Below are 19,403 nucleotides of genomic sequence, written 5' to 3'. Positions count from 1 at the left end.
TAGCTACAGGAATCCAGGCACACTTTTAAAACAATAGAACGTTTTCAAAAAGAAAAGTTATCAGTTCATCTCACTCCAATTTTAAATAACTCATTCAGTATGCTCCAAAACTATACTCTCCTTTGATTAAAAAAAATTCCAAGAAAACTTGGGAGATAAGATAAGCCTATACAGCTAAATGGGGAGTTCTAAATCCATAAGACAACAGCAAAGAAAGCACATTTTCCAGAATAGGGCAATCCTGGTCATAGAAAGTACCACTACAATAGTTGTCAGGAATTCAGGCTAGACCTTCCGAGTTCTTTCAAGTTGAAGCTTATATAATAAAATTCCAATATATTGATATAACTGAGGCAGATCCTTTGCATCTTTACTTAGATTTGACCTTAAATTTTCGTATCTGACATGGTTTGATTCCCTTAAAATTGACATGTAGAGAAAACATATTTAACATTAAATATATAAACATGTAAACATGTCCATGTATAAATACAGAGAGACAGACATATCCCTGAAACATGCCTAGACACATAACTAAGTTTTTTCTATACCAGGCTAATATGTAGAATATATTTTCTGCCATAGCCAAATATTTATCTAGTTAAGAGTTGAATTATTCGGGCGCCTGGGTGGCTCAGTTGGTTGAGTGACTGCTTTCAGCTCAGGTCATGATCCTGGAGTCCCAGGATCAAGTCCCGCGTCGGATTCCCAGCTCCACGGGGAGTCTGCTTCTCTCTCTGACCTTCTCCTCACTCATACTCTCTCTCACTGTCTCTCTCTCAAATAAATAAATAAAATATTTAAAAAAAAAAAGAGTTGAATTATTCTTGCAACTATTGCTATTTAAGGAAAACTCAGAAACAGGTATACTAATATGTATGCAGGTCAGTACTTTTAAGATTCCCCAGTTGACAACTATCTTAGGCAAGCATAGACACTGAAATGATAGTCAGGATTAGATATACTTTCATTACATAAAAAGGCTACTTGACCTTCTTCTCCTCAATCTAAGTGTTAAAAGATGGAGATTTACAGAAACAGCCTGGCTAGTAAGGCTCATTCAAAGCCAAGATGAAGACGAACAAGAAGGTACAGGAAAGAATCTCAAGTCATGGAAAGCAGTAGGATAACCAAAACAACAGTGGCTCCCAAACCTTAGTGTGTGCTGGCTGTTTCAGCCTTACTGCCCTTCTCCATGGGTTATAAATAACTGCAAAGTGTCCTTGTCCCCAAGGAGACCTTTGCAGCCAGCTCAAAGGTTAAAATATGGAATAATTCTCACTTTGGATGAAACTCTTCCAGTTACCAGAAAAATGAAAGAGAAAAAAAAAAAATTATTGCCAATTTAAGTTAAAGGCTGGGGAATCATTTCCCTCTCCCTAAAAATTATCAATTCTATAAAAGTTGTTACACAGACATATTAGCATAGTTCACTACCCCAAAAATATATCCAGGGAGAATGCAATGCATGCTCTGTTCCAAAAGCAAAGGTCTGTCCTGGAAATGGGCAGATGCCAGTCAACAGTCCTGTAGGATAGCATCTTTTCAGACCTTAAAGAAAGACTTTTTAAATTGTTTTGCTTTTTAATTTAGGTAAAAATGACTGAGTTAAATCCATCTATGTAACCACATCTTGTCTCCACCTGGATGAGGGATCCAGCACAACCAATCATGGCTACAACAAGCATAGGTTTCACAAACTCTGGGCTAATACAATCAGGTGATGTGTTGCTGTTGTTAATTACTGAACCCCTGCTAGAAAACAAAACAAAACAAAACAAAACAAAAGCTCCTCCATCTGCTTAAAAAAAAAAAAAAAAAGCAGGGCTCATTAGATTAAGCTTCTCCACACATCACTTTCAAAATCCATCATCTGGGAGATGTCTGTAATGGAAAGACAGGAATCCAAATCAGTAAACAAATCTGATTATAAAGGGGCTATTTCACTTCAAAGTGGATCTCGTTCCAAAGGAAAACACCTTTAGAAATGAAGTTAAATAGGCAGAACCAAATAATCAGCAACTTCTCTCTTTTCACAAATTATAATAATGTGTTGATTCCACTGATGACTTGGACAAAAATCTCTAGGGCCACAAAGAGCAAACTTAGGAAAGATGAAGATTTTAACACATCCCACGTGTTATCAAAGATTTCTCCTCTAGGTTGAGAAAATTCATTCTAAAACAAGAGCTAGAACAGAATTTAAAAAAAGAAGGAGGAGGAGGAGGAAGAGGGGAAAAAACCTTATGGCTAAGAAGATATGTTTATTATATAATTATATTCTCAAAGCTGTTTCGAGATTTGGGAGGTTACAGTTTTTCACCCTCTTCCCTCAACTACAAACTACGAAGAACCTTATAAAACTCGAATAGTAAACACATGAAAGGCTTGGCCCTAATACAATTTAAGTGTGTCCAATCTGCAAGGAATTCAAAAACAGAAGACTCATTTCGTGAAACAAACAGGCAGAGGTTGCATAACCCCACAAGGTCCTCTGGCCTTTCTAGAAGCCAAATTCAACAATGCCGTTCTCTTCGGCCATCTATACTTTAGTCGAGCCATTTAAAAATATTTATTAACACAATTTGGCTACAGAAAGAGCTCAAGGAATACACAGCAAAGAAGATCATCTAAACTGGTCTTAGGGTAAACTATGTGGACTAAGTTCATTAACTTCAAAGCTGAAAAGACCCATTTACTCCAGAAAATTTGGTATACTACAAAGGCAACCAATTCTCTTCAGTATTAACTACTACTATCTAGCATTACAGAATTTGGTATTCTCTGGAGATACTGTTCTTTTTATAAGAGACACTTAGGCCTCCTTCAACTATGAGAGAGAGATCGAAGTGTATTTTTGCTTTAATCTCCTTTAACTGTAGTCTTACCAGAAAAAATCTGATGACTGTTCACATGAGCCATGTCCATGCTCCTTACTTTGAAACCATCTGCAGAAAATAAATTCCCTCTTCTCCTAAAGTTATTAAAAATAAGCCAATTTTGATGTTAATGTTAAGGTTCTAACTAAGTTAAATGGAACAAAGGGCAGGCAGGAAGTTCTGTTTTTAAATGTTCATTCCAAAATTCATGACACAAGGAAAAAGAACCACACAGGCAGACAAAACAGGGGAAAGTTAGACAGAATGTCTGTCTTAACAGAAATTCCTGGCTCCCAACAATTTGTGTCAGATTTAAAAAAAAAAAAAACTAAAATGCAGTAATACCTATTTTACCCAATAAAACTCTGTAAAAACATACATAAACATTTGAGGCATGAATCTCATAGGATAAAGTAACATTTTTAAGATGCTGGCCTGAATGGCAGAAACATTTTTTTTAAAGTTACCCATAAAGAGATGAGCTCTACATTCATACACAAACGCAATCTGCTCAGAATCAAATGCCTTGAACAGAGTAAAATGAAGCCCATGACTTGCTTTATTTCCTCTTATAAACTGTAATTCCTCATTTCCCTGACGATCTTTTTTCTAGAGAGAAAAATCACCTTACTCTAAGGTCTCTATATCATGCATTAGCAACCACTGATTGCAAATGTAAATCCCAACTTTTCTCCCTTCCACCATTAGTGTAAAGCCTTATATTATATGCTGCAGTCACCACAGATCTGAACAAACAGCTATGGTTAACTCCAGGAAAGAATATTTAGAATAAAACTTCTTTTGAAGTCACATATGAAAAACGTTTAACATCATTTGTAATGCCCATTATTAAAAAAACCCCAAACCTTACATGTTTACCTTCCATGACTTCCAACTTTACATACCATTTGCACTGAAATGAAACTCAAGATGTGCATTTTTTAAAGTCATGGTAAATATTTCTGTGCATTTCATTCTGCTTTTTTCCTCATGATCTTAAACTATGTTTAAAATAAAACTATGTAAAAACTCACCAAGTCAAGTCAGTAGGAAGACTCTAATTTGTCTGGTCTAACAGGAAACCTCTGTTGGAAATAGAGATGATGAATCAGACTTACCCAGATTCTGAATCTCATACAAGTCTTTACTCATTTTGGCTATTCTGAAAGGGAAAATCTTACAAAAGCAGGTAATACGTTTGCTAGGATTTCCTAGTCAAAATTACCATTCTTGTATTTTATCACTAGTTCTGGATATTCTATTTCTTTAGTCATCTCTCAAAAAGATTATACTTAGATATGATAAAGTCCAAAGAATCCAAGCTAATTCCTTTAATCAACCGGCCTATGAATGCAGCAAAAACGAAACAAATGGATTGCTTCGTATCAACACGTACAAGACGGGGTCATCATCACATTTGCCAGTTATCTCACAGACTGTTGAAATAATTATTTTGTTTTTATATAAAATGTTCTTTATAAAAAGTGTTCTGTGGGTCAGTTACACTAAAGCAAGATACACTTAAGCAGAGCAATGTATTCTATGATTTTAACGAACAGCTACCACAGAGAGGTTCCTGGTGAAGACTGAGATGTCTTGGCTAAACACCACCACCACCCTAATTATCTACCATAGCCTACAAAGTTACTCAAAACAGAAACAGGGATAAGAGTGGTTGCCAGGCTTCCGGAAGCCTAATATAAGCAGAAAATTCTAGCACTCTCTTCCCTTTTGTGGGAAAACGAAGTACTGTATACACACTGGGTGATTCCATAAAAACAGAATCTCTTCTTGAAAATCTAAACACTAACTTTTACTGGTACACCTACAAATAAGCTTCTCTTATTTTCATAAACCAGTCAAGTAACTATCAATAATGGAAGGAGCCCTCACCAAAAACTGTCCTCAACTACTGATGCTAAAACAGGCCAGTCTTGATCAGAAGATTTAAGAGTAGCAAGCATCAGGGTGAATTCATTTAACAAATATTTACTCAACACCAACTGTGCAAGACACAGTGTTGAAGAAGAAGAATGAAACGACGAAGAAGACAGACAGTTCCTGACCCTCTGAGGGTAGACAGACAGATATCTCTTAAGACTTGGTAAGAATTCCTAGGTGGAAGATGCCAATCAACCGTAAGAAATACAAATGCTGAATGTTGGTGAATCTTAAAACAGAAACCAATACCTTTAGTCCCTTTCTCTCTCTCTCTCTCTCTCTCTTTTTCCAAGTGTTAAGGCTTTGGTTTCTCAATTTGCTACAGTGAACATTTTCAGGCCCAATGGATTGGTAAAAATGTAAGGAGTCTGACAATACAGATGAGGATTGAGTGGAACAGAGACACCTCTCACACTGTAGGGAGGAGGGCAAATTAATATGACTACTTTTGAAAAACAGTTTATTATCTAATAAAACTAAAGATCCAACAGTTCCACTCCCAAAAACAGCCCAGAGAAATTCCTACACATCCATCAGCACACATAAATAAGAATGTTCATAGCAGCATTGTTCTTAACAGCCAAAAACATCAACAGTAGAATGGATACATAAATTATGGCACATTCATATAGGAAGCTAGATGGCAGTGAAATTAAACCACAGTTCTCATAACAACATGGATGAAAGTTACAAACATATTGTTAGGTTCTAAAAGAAAACACAGAAGAACACATATTGTATTATTCTATTTATATAAAATTCCCCAAAACAGACAAAACTAAATTATAACGGTTTGTAAGGAATTCTAGGTGGTAAAATCATACAGAAAATGATTATCATAAATGTCAGATTCTCTACAAGAGTATGGGTTATGATCCAGAAGAAATACGCAATGTAACAAGCTTCTGGGTGCTGTCAATGATATATTTCTAGGTCTAATTGGTAGGTATATAGTACTTGCTTTTTATAATTCATCTTTAAACTATACAGTTATGTTTTATGTATTTTTCTGTTTATATTTTATAATAAAAATATTCAAGACATACATTAAAATAGAGTAGCTACATAAGTATATATACACATATACATATATATGCATCTATCCTCCTACATCTAAGCATATACCCTTGTTTATTTTTTTTCCCCAGGCAATTCATAAGGAGAAATCAGTAATAAAGCAGGGCCACCTAGGAATGGACACCTACAGACAGACTTTCCTATCATACCTTCTTTCTTTAAATTTAAATGAAATACCTAAGATCCGTATTTCAGGGAAATTTACAGTACTAACACAAATGTTTAAATCTACGTATGGCTACTCACCAGAAGCCATTAGTTAAAACCCAAATTATTATAAAAAATAATCCAAAGCTTCTGAAAGCAAAGCCAAGATACAGTATTTTTTGGTATTGCCTTTTTTAGTTTAATCGCAGCCTCTGATAGAACCTCCAGTGACTTCCCATCTCACTTGGAGTAAAAGCCAAAATCCTTGTAATGGCTGAAAAAAGCCTGCACAATAGGACCTCATTACCTCTCCGGCCTCACCTCCAATTATGTTTTCCTGAGCTCGCTATGTTCCAGTCAAACTGCCTGTCTTTGCTGTTGTTCCTGATACAGAACAGACCCATTCCTGCCTCAGGGCTTTGTACTTGTCTTTTTCTCTACCTGGGTAACTCTTCCCCTAGATACTCTCCCGGCACACTCCCTCACCATTGCTGGGTCTTTCTGTAATAGTCACCATCTCTGTAAGGCCTTCCCTGACACCCTTAAAAATGTCACCCTCCCTCCCCCAAGGCCACAATCCTATTCCTCTTTCATTACTTCATTTTTTTCTCTAGCACATAAAATCATCTACCCTACTGTGTCTTCAACGCCTGAAAGGCAGATGCCTGTCTGCTTGTCCCCAGACTGTGTTGGGCACAAGGGAAGCCAGAAATAAACATTTATTCAATAAATGGCTGAGTTAATCTCTTTTTCTTTTGGATTTCCATTCTTGAAAGATTAGACAGTTATTCCATACATTAAAAAAAAAAAAAAAAGTGGGGCGCCTGGGTGGCTCAGTGGGTTAAAGCCTCTGCCTTCAGCCCAGGTCATGATCCCAGGGTCCTGGGATCGAGCCCCGCATCAAGCCCTCCTTTCTCTGCCTGCCTCTCTGCCTACTTGTGATCTCTGTCTCTCAAATAAATAAAATCTTAAAAAAAAAAAAAAAGTTTCCCCTCTATGTCAAAGTTATTAACAAAGTTTGTTCTACTAACAAGTTTCAGGTTTATTAGCATTAGTAAGTCACGGATAAGGTAAGGCTATAAAAAGCTGATACAAACTAAGCTGCATCTTCCCACTACCAAGTGTGCAGTCCCTATGCTAGTGATAACAATCCTGGGAAACTCCTGGGAGGCCAGAACTCTCCTCCAGCGTGCTGGTGCAGCTGTGTACTGGTCTACCCATTATGGGAGCTTTCTGACAAGATGGAGCATGAACACTGACTGCTTCTTTTACTTAGGCTTTTTAAGTTTTCCTTTTTTTTTTTTTTTAAAGGAGAATTTCAGACCAATACCCCTGATGAATATGGATGCCAAGATTCTCAACAAGATCCTAGCTAACAGGATCCAACAGTATATTAAAAAGATTATCCACCATGACCAGGTGGGGTTTATCCATGGGATGCAAGAGTGGTTCAACATTTACAAATCAATCAATGTGACAGAACAAATCAGTAAGAGAAGAGAGAAGAACCACATGGTCCTCTCAACTGATGCAGAAAAAGCATTTGACAAGATACAGTATCCATTCCTGATTAAAATGATTCAAAGTACAGGGATAGAGGGAACATTCCTCAACTTCATAAAATCTATCTATGAAAAACCCACAGCGAATATCCTCCTCAATGGGGAAAAGCTGACAGCCTTCCCTCTGAGATCAGGAACACAACAGGGATGTCCACTCTCACCACTGTTGTTCAACATAGTACTAGAAGTCCTAGCAACAGCAATCAGACAACAAAAAGAAGTAAAAGGTATTCAAGCTGGCAAAGAAGTCAAACTCTCTCTCTCTTTGCAGATGACATGACACTTTCCATGGAAAACCCAAATGATTCCACTCCCAAACTACCAGAACTCATACAGCAATTCAGAAATGTGGCAGGATACAAAATCAGTTTACAGAAATCAGTTGCTTGTTTATACGCTAATAATGAAAATATAGAAAGGGAAATTAGAGAATGGATTCCATTTGCTGCAGCACCAAGAACCATAAGATACCTGGGAATAAACCTAACCAAAGAGGTAAAGAATCTGTATGCAAGGAACTACAGAACACTCATGAAAGAAATTGAAGAAGACACAAAAAGATGGAAGAGCATTCCATGCTCATGGATGCCATCTGATCAAAATTCCACCAGCATTTTTCAAAGAGCTGGAACAAACAATCCTAAAATTTGTATGGAACCAGAAGAGACCCCGAATTGCTAAGGAAATGTTGAAAAAGAAAAACAAAACTGGGGGCATCATGTTGCCTGATTTCAAGCTTTACTACAAAGATGTGATCACCAAGACAGCATGGTACTGGCACAGAAACAGACACATAGACCAGTGGAACAGAGTAGAGAGTCCAGATATGGACCCTCAACTCTTATGGTCAAATAATCTTCGACAAAGCACGAAAAAATATACAGTGGAAAAAAGACAGTCTCTTCAGTAAATGGTGCTGGGAAAATTGGACAGCTATGTATAGAGGAATGAAACTTGACCATTCTCTTACACCATACACAAAGATAAACTGGAAATGGATAAAAGACCTCAATGTGAGGGAGGAATCTATCAAAATCCTAGAGGAGAACACAGGCAGTAACCTCTTCGATATCGGCCACAGCAACTTCTTTCACAACATGTCTCCAAATGCAAAGGAAACAAAAGCGAAAATGAACTTTTGGGACTTCATCAAGACCATTTTTTTTAAAGATTTTATTCAGCAGAGAGGCAGGCAGAGAGAGAGGGGGAAGCAGGCTCCCTGCCAAGCAGAGAGCCCCATGTGGGCCTTGATCCCAGGATCCTGAGATCATGACCTGAGCGGAAGGCAGAGGCTTAACCCACTAGGCCACCCAGGTGCCCCAGGACCATTGTTTTTTAAAATGAGGTTTTATTTTAATAGAAGGAAAAAAAGGTGTCTTTAAAAAGACTTATGTAAACAAAAGATAATTTCAAGAAGAAAGTTCTTTATATTTTTACTCCCACAGAAGCAGAAGGCTTCTCTTACGTATCCCGATGAAATAGCTAGCCCAAGAAGGTGACTACAGAGAAAAAAAATGATTTCTGAATTAGGTACCAAAAATTGTTATAGTAGTTTCCAGAGTGAAAGGGAAAACAAAACTCCTTACTTAGTCTAAAGAAAGATTTAAAGTAGGAACATCTCTCTCCAACATAAGTTGTGGGACTGATGTGATAAAGAGCAGGTAAAGAGCTCCATTCAAACTTAGTGAGGACAGTGGCATACGGGCAATAATTCGCTAAACAAAGCTGCCTATCAAGTGACATGACGGTCCGAGCATACAGACAGAGCTTATACTTCTGATGGAACACTCTGCTCAAGTTAAAACCGGAGTAAACTTAGATCCAAAGGTTACTTTCCAGCCACAGTACTTGTGACCTGAACTATATCCTAAGACGTGAATAAATCTGCAAGAAAATACACAGGAATCTGATATTCCATAGTTATACTTATTACTAAGGCATCAACAATAAGGTCTTATCAACTGTTAAAAAAAACACTTCACATATAAATTCTTATCAAATTCTTAAAGTCAGTTCACATACCCATGAGGTGAAAATATCATGAATATATATTCGTACAGGACGTGGCGGCCCAAATTAGTTGTTAAGAAAGGAAGTCCTCCTCGAACACTTGCAGCAGGCAGAGTGTATTATTAGAGAAGAGTAACAGTTTTCATGTGTAACACTTCAGCATTCCAAGCGCTCAAAGCTCTGAATAGCATTCGCGTTTAAAGAGGAAAAGACATGGAGCATAAAAATTAAAGATATACTGAACCTTGCAATAATGAAGAAAGTACAGTGGATTAAAGAGTCCAGACAAAAAAATTATAAAAGAAAAACTACTGACCACTGAAACATATGGTCCCTGAACAAAATTTATCAGTAATAATTCTAAAATAAGGTGAAGGTTTATATTTTTAATGCTTTAATTGGGTTAAGAATGCGCCAAGAAACTCATAACTATCAGCTATGTCTGGGTCACGCTGAATTTAGAAGGTAACACAAGAATTCCCTGAACTGGACTGAGGTCAGGGAATAGTCCTACACTCAGTGGGTGGGAAGCATCCTAAGAGTTAAAAAGTAGTAAGAAAGGAAGGGAGAAAAGGAAGAGGTGAGGAGTCACTGACATTTATGAAAAACAGCTACTGGATATGAGACAATAAAAATACAGAATGCTGAAATGCAAAAGTTGCCAAATTTACCAGACTCCAAAAAGAATCCACAGGAAAAGAAAATTTTAGAACCTCTGACCCTAATAAAAGAAATTGGCATTCCGAGTTATGAAAGGGTTTCCTCATCCCTCCCTCATCCCCCAAATGAAGATGTAAATACCAAAGTGATGGGCCAAGTGGCAGAATTTAGGTAAGATACTTAGGGGAAAAAAAAATCGAACCAGGGAAGCAGCAAGAACAACTGTCACAATAATGAGGAGGAAGAGGACGACAGGGAAAGCGTTAGGGATCCACATGAGGAGGTGTTCACTGCAGTTCTGTCTTGTAACAACAAATAAATGGAAACAATTTAAAGATCCATCAAAGGGTTTGGAAAAACTGAAATATTCACAGTGATATAAAAATTAAACAGCTAAAAAGAGGGACCTAGATTTATATGCATACAGATGGAAAGACCTTGAAAAACAATAAGCAAAAATACCCTCAAATGACTGTTACAGAATTTACATATTCACACACATTCTCTCTCACAAAAATGCGCTCACACACTGCACTGCAAGGATGCACACTAAATTCAGGGTAAAGGCTGTCTCTGGGGAGTGAGGGTGGGAAAAAGAACCGAGAAAGTAAATAAAGAGGGACTTCAGCTAGAGAGGTTTATCACAATCTCTCCACTTTTTGTTTGCCTTTTAAAAAAATGTTTCAAAAACAATGAATTCAGAAGGAAAAGTAAATTAGAAATGATTTTTTAAAATCAACATCAGAGATATATTTTAAACAGACAATAATATAGTCTGAATCAAACCAAATAAAGCCAATGAATTCAGACCATATCTTCTTAATAATGAAAAAACGAGTTCTTGTTGGTAAAATGCTCTTCCCCGCTGACTGGAATCACATAGCACTGGGCTTACTTAAGCAGAGGGAGGAAGAGGTTGATTTCATATACCTCAGCAAGAAAACAGATTTTATTTTATTATTTTTATTTATTTATTTAATTTTGAGAGGCAGAGAAGCATTTTTAAAAAAGGGGGAGGGAAGGAGCAGAGGGACAGGGAGAAAGGAGAGAGAAAGTGCTAGGCGTGGAGCCCCACATGGGGCTCAGTCTCATGACCCTGAGATCACGACCTGAGCCAAAAATCAACAGTCAGACACCTAACAGACTGAGCCACCCAGGCACCCCCAAGAAAGCACATTTTACATACAAATAATACTCACAGTAATCTGGCCTATCTTCAGAGACTGTAAATCCTTATAAAGGAACCAGGTTTCCATAGAGGACCTTCTCTTTCCTCTCCACAATCCTATCTTCTAACCTCTGAAGACCTGCCCTCCATCCTACCGTAATTTTATTCATTGCCCTCATAGGACTAATCCCACCTTCTTTAATCACCTCAATTTTTAGTGCCTGAACTCAAAGACAAGTTTTTTTAAGAGAAAACTTGAGACTTTGAAATGATTTGCTTTTTCTCCTCTTTCAATTATGTTTTTTCTTCTCTCTTCCTTTGTTTTTTGTCATCCCCAACTTTTTTTTTTCCTCTTCCACTCTCTTGCTGACCAATGGTTACTTTCAACTGCTAGCAAGCCTCTGGCATATTTATACTTTTCGCTTCTCAACCAAACAAAATCCCATGCCATAGCCCAGAGGTCAACTCAAGGGGAGAAAACTTAAAGTCAAAAATACGAACCATATTTTGCTGCCTTTCATTTTGGCATAAAGACCAAGAATACAGTTCCAACTACCAAATAAGACAGCAAAATCAAACTTCCTTTTTTACATTTTATCATCTTTATAGGATTGAAATGTATCTGGGGCTGTCTGTTTCACAAGACACTCTGGTTAAGAACTGTAAGACCACTAAGAATAGGTCCCCACAGTTAGGTACGACAACCTTGTGAAACCACAGCCTCAAGATTGACAACAGAGGTACAACCCACGCACTACTCCCCCATCCTCCTGGTCTTTGTTAAAAGGACTTCTAAGGTCATCCTGTGTTAAATGTTTTAAGCTATACAACCATTTCCTCACAAACATCAGTCACTGCCTCAGTCTCCAAAGTACTCTGACATTCATGATCTTATTTGGGATTTATAACAGCTCTGTGAGGCATGTGGAGCAAGTATTTTACAAATAAGGAAAGAGAAGCTCGGGGGTCATGGTCACATGGCTATGAAAGGATCTAAATTCAGAACTCAATTCTTTGAGTTCTCCTAATCCAAAACTTTATCATTCCTATGACTGATTCTTGGATCAGGTATGGTCTTTTATTCAATATGCAGGAAATGGGAAATTATCTGATAGAAGATATATTTATATACTCCAGCTTTCAATTCCCACTTCATTTTCAAGTGGCTACTCTGGTGAAAAGTATGATCTTTTTTCTAACCAATTCTGAGCACCCTTATTAAGGGAGACCTGAGTTAATCATTGACAGGCTCATGCCTACTTTCAAGGCTGGACCCTGGGAACAAATCATATGTTCTAATACTGCAAGAAAGACTTTCCATAGTTTAGCACCTAATCATCAATTTTTTAAAATAAAATGTCTAGTGTTCTAACATGCCAGAGCAATTTTCTAGCCTGAGTTTCCAAGAAACCAGCATCTTTCCCTCAAGATCTCTCTCTCTATTGCCATAAGCTCACAGAATTAAAAAGCACAATTTCTATCATTCCTTAATATTGATTTGAGATATATATACCATGACTAAAATACTAAATAGCACCATGCCCCACCCAATTGCTCGAGCCAAAAACCCTCTTTTCCTAGCGTTCCCATCTATCACCAAGTCCTGTCAGCACTCTTGCTTCCTAACACATTCCACATTTATCCATTTCTATACAGTTTCTTCTCACCTTAACAGGTTTCTAATTGATCTCTATTATTACAAAGGATACTGGAAACAAACCAGGAAACACACCTACCACTGGCATCCTCCAATCTAGCTTTCCAGTGTTACCTAACGTGACTGTTCAAATTCAGTCAACTGTCAGACTATCCAATTCCATTGCTCAGTCCACAGTCACAACAGAGCTAACGTGGCTATACAGACTGGATTCCTCCCTAAGGATGTGGGGTTACAAAGATAAATGTGCCACTCTTTGTTCTTGGCCCTCTAAGAACCCTTTTTCCTTTTCAATTCAACCAAACCTTTACTGATTACAACTGCACAGACATGATTTGACTCTGATCCTCAAGATGTTTTTATTTTTTTTAAGATTTTATTTATCCGGCCCCACATCGGGCTCTCTGCTCAGCGGGGAGCCTGCTTCCCTTCCTCTCTCTCTGCCTGCCTCTCTGCCTATTTGTGATCTCTGTCTGTCAAATAAATAAATAAAATCTTTAGAAAAAAAGATTTTATGTATTTGAGAGAGAGAGAGAGTGCTCATGAGAGAGAGAGAGAGAGAGAGAATGAATGGGGGAGCAGGAGAGGGAGAAGCTGACACCCCGCTTAGCAGGGGGCCTGATGCAGGGCTTGATCCCAAGACCCAGGAGTATGACCTGAGCTGATGGCAGATCCTTAACTGACTGAGCCACCCAGGTACCCCCCAACAACTAATCATAACATTAATAAGTATGTTTTTATACTGCTGGAGCCAAAGAGTCAATCAACTATAAAAAATATTCATTGAGTATCTCTAGTCCCTTGGTAGCCCTAACACTACCAATTTCTTAGCTTGTTTTTGCTTTTTTTAAAAAGACTTATTTATTTTAGAAAGTGCAAGTGCAAGCGGGGGCTGGAGGGGCAGAGGGAGAGGGAAAGAGAGAATCTCCAAAAGACTCCCCATTGAGCGCAGAACCCTACACGGGGCTCATTCCCATGACCCTGAGATCACAACCTAAGCTGCAAGCTGACATCAAGAGTGGGACGTTTAACTGACTGAGCCATCCAGGCGCCCCTACTTGGTTGGTTTGACTAAAGAAAAAATGTGTCTGGCCTGAATAGCCAGGAAAAGACTCAACTTATAGTTAAAAGAAGAACTGCTCATATTTTCAGGAACTGAGAGTTTCTCCTCAATATGTAAGTTTTCTTCCTTTAAAAAACTTTCCTACCATCTTTTATAGTACACTTTGCCTTTAAAGAGCAAGCCCTTTTGAAGTCACAAAAATTATTTCTCCAACTATTCAACCCCTGGATACCAAATGGAAAGAAAACCCAGTAAAATCAATTTCAGAAATCTAGAAGAGTCAGCGAGGTATTCAAATCAAACAGGGAAGCTTTGGACTCTGAACACAAATGCATTCAAATATTAAAACTTACAGAACTCATAAATAAATTCACTTTTAAGGGACAGGGCCTCCAAAGTTACAAACCATGGGCAAAAGTTACCACTATCCCTTTATCTTTACTGCCAGAGGTAGTTCCTTTAAGAACTACCTTACAAAGGACAACTTTTATTGGGTCTTCCAAAATCAATTCTTCACAATGAGAAATGGGCATCAGTTAGATAAATAGAATAAGAATAGAACAAGTCAATATATTCATAAGCTTCTGCTGTCCTTGGGACCCGAATTCTAGTGCAGGCTTTGCAGATGCTTTCCTAAATCAGACTTCTCTCAGCCTTCAATTGAGGATGATTGTCCAAGGTCTCTTTCAGAGCACAAGTCTATGCCCCTCTGGAAATAATGTTAAAATTATATCTGCCTTGGGGTGCCTGGGTGGTTCAGGCAGTTGAGTGTCCGACTCTTGGACTCTTGGTTTCGGCTCAGGTCGTGATCTCATGGGTCAAGGGATCAAGCCCACGTCAGGCTCCGCCCTCAGTGGGGAGTCTGTTTAAGGATCCTCTCCCTCTGCACCCCCTCCACTCGCACACACTCACTCTCCCTCTTTCAAATAAATAAATCTTAAAAAAAATATGTATCTGCCACTCTTCATATACGCTTTCTAAAAACTAAAAGCAATATATATACAGTACAAATAATTCAAAAGTGATAGGAAGCTATAAATGAAAAGTAAAAGCTTTCTTCCAGACACCCAGATCCCTCTTCTAAAGCCTAAAGACAACCACTGTTTTGCAGCTTCAGAAACAAATCCCAAACATGCACACCAAAAAAGGGCATGTACCGGCAAATGGCAAACTTGTGTGTGTATGTGTGTGTGTGTGTGTGTGTGTGTATTCATTCCCTGGAGGCACACATAGACCTATCCTTTCTAAAGGTTGTAAAGAATTACATGTACCCTGATGTGTGGTTTCCAGGCGTCTGCTATAGCAAAGAGCCCAGCAAACAGGTGTATCTGAACATACATGCAAAAAAGTCCAAGAGAGCCTGTACATTGTTTATTTTGATAGATAATGCCAAATTGCCCTACAAATGTTGTATTTATATATATTCCCTGAATGACTGTCAGATTCCTTGCACCTTTGAGCATATACCCACTTGACAGATAGTCATCCAGGATGGCCAGAGACAGAAAAACAGAAACAAAATGAACCAGGGAGACTTAGACCAAAAAAAAAAAAAAAAAAAAAAAGTCAGAATTATCTTTTATGAATTAAGTGGACAAACTTCAACCAAAAATATAGCAAACATGATATGTGGTACTTGTTTGTTTATAAGATATAAGCGCTGCTGCTCCCCTGAGATGTTTGTGTAAAAAGACATTGACAGGAAAATAAATTTCAGGTGGGAAGCAAAAGGAGCATAGGTAAGCAACTTATACTGCAGAGTCTACATGAATCCCAGGAACACATGGTTTTTAGATCGGAATGTGGATTTAATAACATGTACCGCTAAATTACTTCACATATAACCTGGCTATTTTCACCCAGAGAGGTTTATCAACACAGAAGTCAATTTAGTTCCTTATCTTTGTCACTGGCAAAGGATCCCAAAGAGTTCAGCAATTTATCCCCAAATTAAATGGGGTAGTATATGATTCCAGAGGTGATAAAACTGTTAATGAAGCACATAGGAAGCAACTCTTGATGTATTTTTAAAGTGTTATCCACTTTGACAATTATCTTAGTTTAACAGGACATATTCACAAAGGACCATGTAAACATCAGGTGACTCTCAGAGTGTGTGTGTGTGTGTGTGTGTGTGTATACGTGTGTGTACGGGGGTAGCACATGAGTTTCTAAGAACAAAATAAATATATTCAAAAGATCTTATTTTACCTTCCTGTAATTTAATATCAGTATTACATCTTCACTGGCAGTATGCTATCACATTTTGGAGGAAAAACAAAAAATATGCTAGGGTTACACTGATATGTAAAACAAAACAAAACAAAACAAAAAAACCTTTTTTTACTTTAGTATCAGGGAAACGCAGTATATCTAATGCAGTATGTTTTGTTTTCAGCAGGAGCTCCCTCTAATTTTGTAAGAACACTGGGAAAATACAATTTAGGAACACCTACTTTGAGATTATTCCCAAAACATTTTTCCTCTCCTCACCCAAGTAAACAAACCACACCCAACACTAAATCTCTCCAGAAAACTGCCCCCAGGTTCTTATATTGTCAGGGGATCACTAAAAAAGACACACACAAAGCCTCACAATCTTAAGCATCAATCGGAAGCCCTAAGAATCAAGGCCAACCTTACATACACCTACACACAAAACTAACCAAGCCCAGCACATCCTACACTGAGAGACAAGCATTTCTTTCAAAATGAGAGGCGGGGGTGGGGGGAAGAGGGTGGTGTTCTCAGTCCTTGCTCTGACTACACCACAAATGATCAATGGGGCCCAACTCCAGACACTGAACTCAGAGCAGATAGTTCTGGGTATCCAATGAGGCATCAACTGGGAAAGGAAGGGGGAGTTGAACTAAATGGGAGGCAAAGTCAAACAGAAAGAGTACTTGGCAAGGGTCCTATGATATTAACAAAAAATCACTTGAGAGGTCCACAAATTCTGCCACTAATGAAGAAGCCCTTACCTGTAAGGCTTATGATTTGGGTAGGCCCTTTAAGACTGCAGCTGTAGAAAAATTAAAATCTTCTAAGAGCTGGCAAATTCTACCTAATGGAGTTCAATGTCCCAGCTACGAGACTGAAGTCCACAGCTTAATAGGTAAAAATTCTCGATTAAGAGTTTTCAAATAAAAATTATAAACCAAACAAAAACAAATATTCTACTCACATAATTAAAGAAGCAGACCTCAGAATGGGACAAAATAATTACGTCCTTCACTGCAATCTACTGTTTCCAAGATACATAAGAATCTGTTTCTTGGATTGGTATTAAGTGGCAATGAATCAAGGACAGAAAAACAAATGACTACTTGAAACTAATCCAAAAATCAAATCCAAAGACATTCAATTTAATACTGAGCTTGCACATACTGTCAAGAACGAACTAAAGCAGTATTTGGGTTGAGTTGCTATGCTGAATGGCAGACTACTATGACCTAAAAGAAAGCAATGGCTTATGATTGGCTACAGACAGTCTGGGAAACCAAGTACGTATTTATTGGTTACTGCCCATCCTTGCCATAAAAGTTTATCCAATCAGATCACGAAATACAAATAACTTCCAAAAGTAAGTAGTTTGAATTTTTTTCCATTGTATCAGTTTTGAATGAATACGTCCTCTATACAAGGCACAGCAGCCAAGGCACAGTCCTGTGGGGAAAGGGAGGTATCGTAGTTTTCTACTGTTGTGTAATAAATTGCAAAAATCTGACGTCCAATGTCCTTGAGACTTCCACATAATTTACAATTAACTCAATCACTTCTGTAAGTATCTCATGTCTATAAACTGACTTTTCACAAGTGATGTTAATTTAGCTAATTCAAAACATCTTCCTAGTTGGCAATAAACATGATACTGTTATCCTGATTCTTTATTCTAGAATGAAATTATGATCTCTACTTCAATCTCTATAATACTTGGAGATGAAAAATTATTCAAAAAGAAAAAATCGTTTAATTATTTTAAAAAGTACTATAGATATTTACAGTGAAATCATTCACAATTTGTAGGGAGGGAGGGTAGGGGGAGACTGGTGTCAGCACAGTGCTCACTATGCAGTTTGTAGACTCTTCAGATCTTTTCTTGCCTCTCTGCCTTCAAGTAGTGATAAGTAAGAGAAGAGATAAATTTAAATCCACCCATTTTAGTACTTGTAAGCCTGGTTAAGGAACTGGAGACTAAGTTTAGAAAAATTTGTTAAAATGAGGTTTTGGCATTATAAAAAGCTTTAACCAGATCCTATTAAAAGGATCTAAACCGGGACACCTGGGTCGCTCAATTGGTTAAGCATCTGCCTTCAGCTCAGGTCATGATCCCAAGGTCCCGGGATCAAGTTCTGCATCAGGCTCCTTGCTCAGCGAGGAGCTGCTCCTCGTTTTTGCGCGCGCTCTCTCTCTCTCTGACAAATAAATAAACAAAATCTTAAAAGGGGGGGCCAAACTCTGGATGTATTTTTTTTTACAGTTTTTATATGCAATAAAATTAACCTTTCTGTGTACACTCTGGTGAATTTTAACAAAATTCAAGTATAAGACCACTGCAATCAAAATACAAAAGTTTTTATGTAAATTTTAAGACAACCATAAATAAAAGAATTACTTAAAGCACTTACTTCAAAAGACAAGATTTCTACAAAGTCAAAAGCAGACAAAACAGGACCTAAAAATTTAAACAAGGATTTACTTGTTTTTTGCAGAGGAATACTGGCCCCTGTCCACTTTTGCTCTTGCCTTCTAGCCAATCCCAAATCACTACAATTGTCCCCATTTCGTTAATTCCCACAGCTTCAGTCACCATGTACGTGCCTATCTCTTCTCTACTGCAAACTAGCTTCCTGCTACTAGGCATCAAGCGCCTATCTCACAGGCACCTGAAACTCAGCAGGTCCAAAATGGAAGCCTATCCTCCCCCCAAAACCTGATTGTCTTGTGTGATCCTACCAATCACCCAAGTGCTCAAACCAGATATACTGGAGTTAGCCATAACTCCCCACTCTCTCTCACTACCTGCACCTCCACTTCCTGTCCCCAAATTTAGTCTTGTCAATTTTACCTCAGAAATATATTTCAAACCCATCTGTTTCTCTTGATCCCCACAACCAACAGCTTAATTCGTTCAGGACATTATTAGACTGCAGTATTACCTTAATTAGTACAACACTTTCTTGCTTCATTCCTGCAGAGTAAGCTAGCGCTTGGCACAACATCTTTGCACAAAGTATTT

General features: G+C 37.9%; 1 protein-coding gene across 2 annotated transcripts in view; it reads right to left on the bottom strand.

The window, feature by feature from the left end:
- Nucleotides 1-19,403, bottom strand: part of SPOP (speckle type BTB/POZ protein) — a 64,729-nt gene that overhangs the window by 28,026 nt on the left and 17,300 nt on the right. The window contains exon 2 of one of the 2 annotated variants that reach the window (XM_080827196.1): nucleotides 3,914-3,964. The exons of the other annotated variant lie outside the window; for it this stretch is intronic. The gene's annotated coding sequence lies outside the window, so the exon portion shown is untranslated. The remainder of the gene's footprint in view (nucleotides 1-3,913; nucleotides 3,965-19,403) is intronic. 2 annotated transcript variants of the gene reach the window in all.

The sequence above is a fragment of the Martes martes genome (assembly GCF_963455335.1).
Source record: "Martes martes genome assembly, chromosome: 16".
Classification (NCBI taxonomy): domain Eukaryota; kingdom Metazoa; phylum Chordata; class Mammalia; order Carnivora; family Mustelidae; genus Martes; species Martes martes.
The sequence above is the reverse complement of the archived record's forward strand: the minus strand, read 5'-3'. Positions and strand labels throughout refer to the sequence as shown.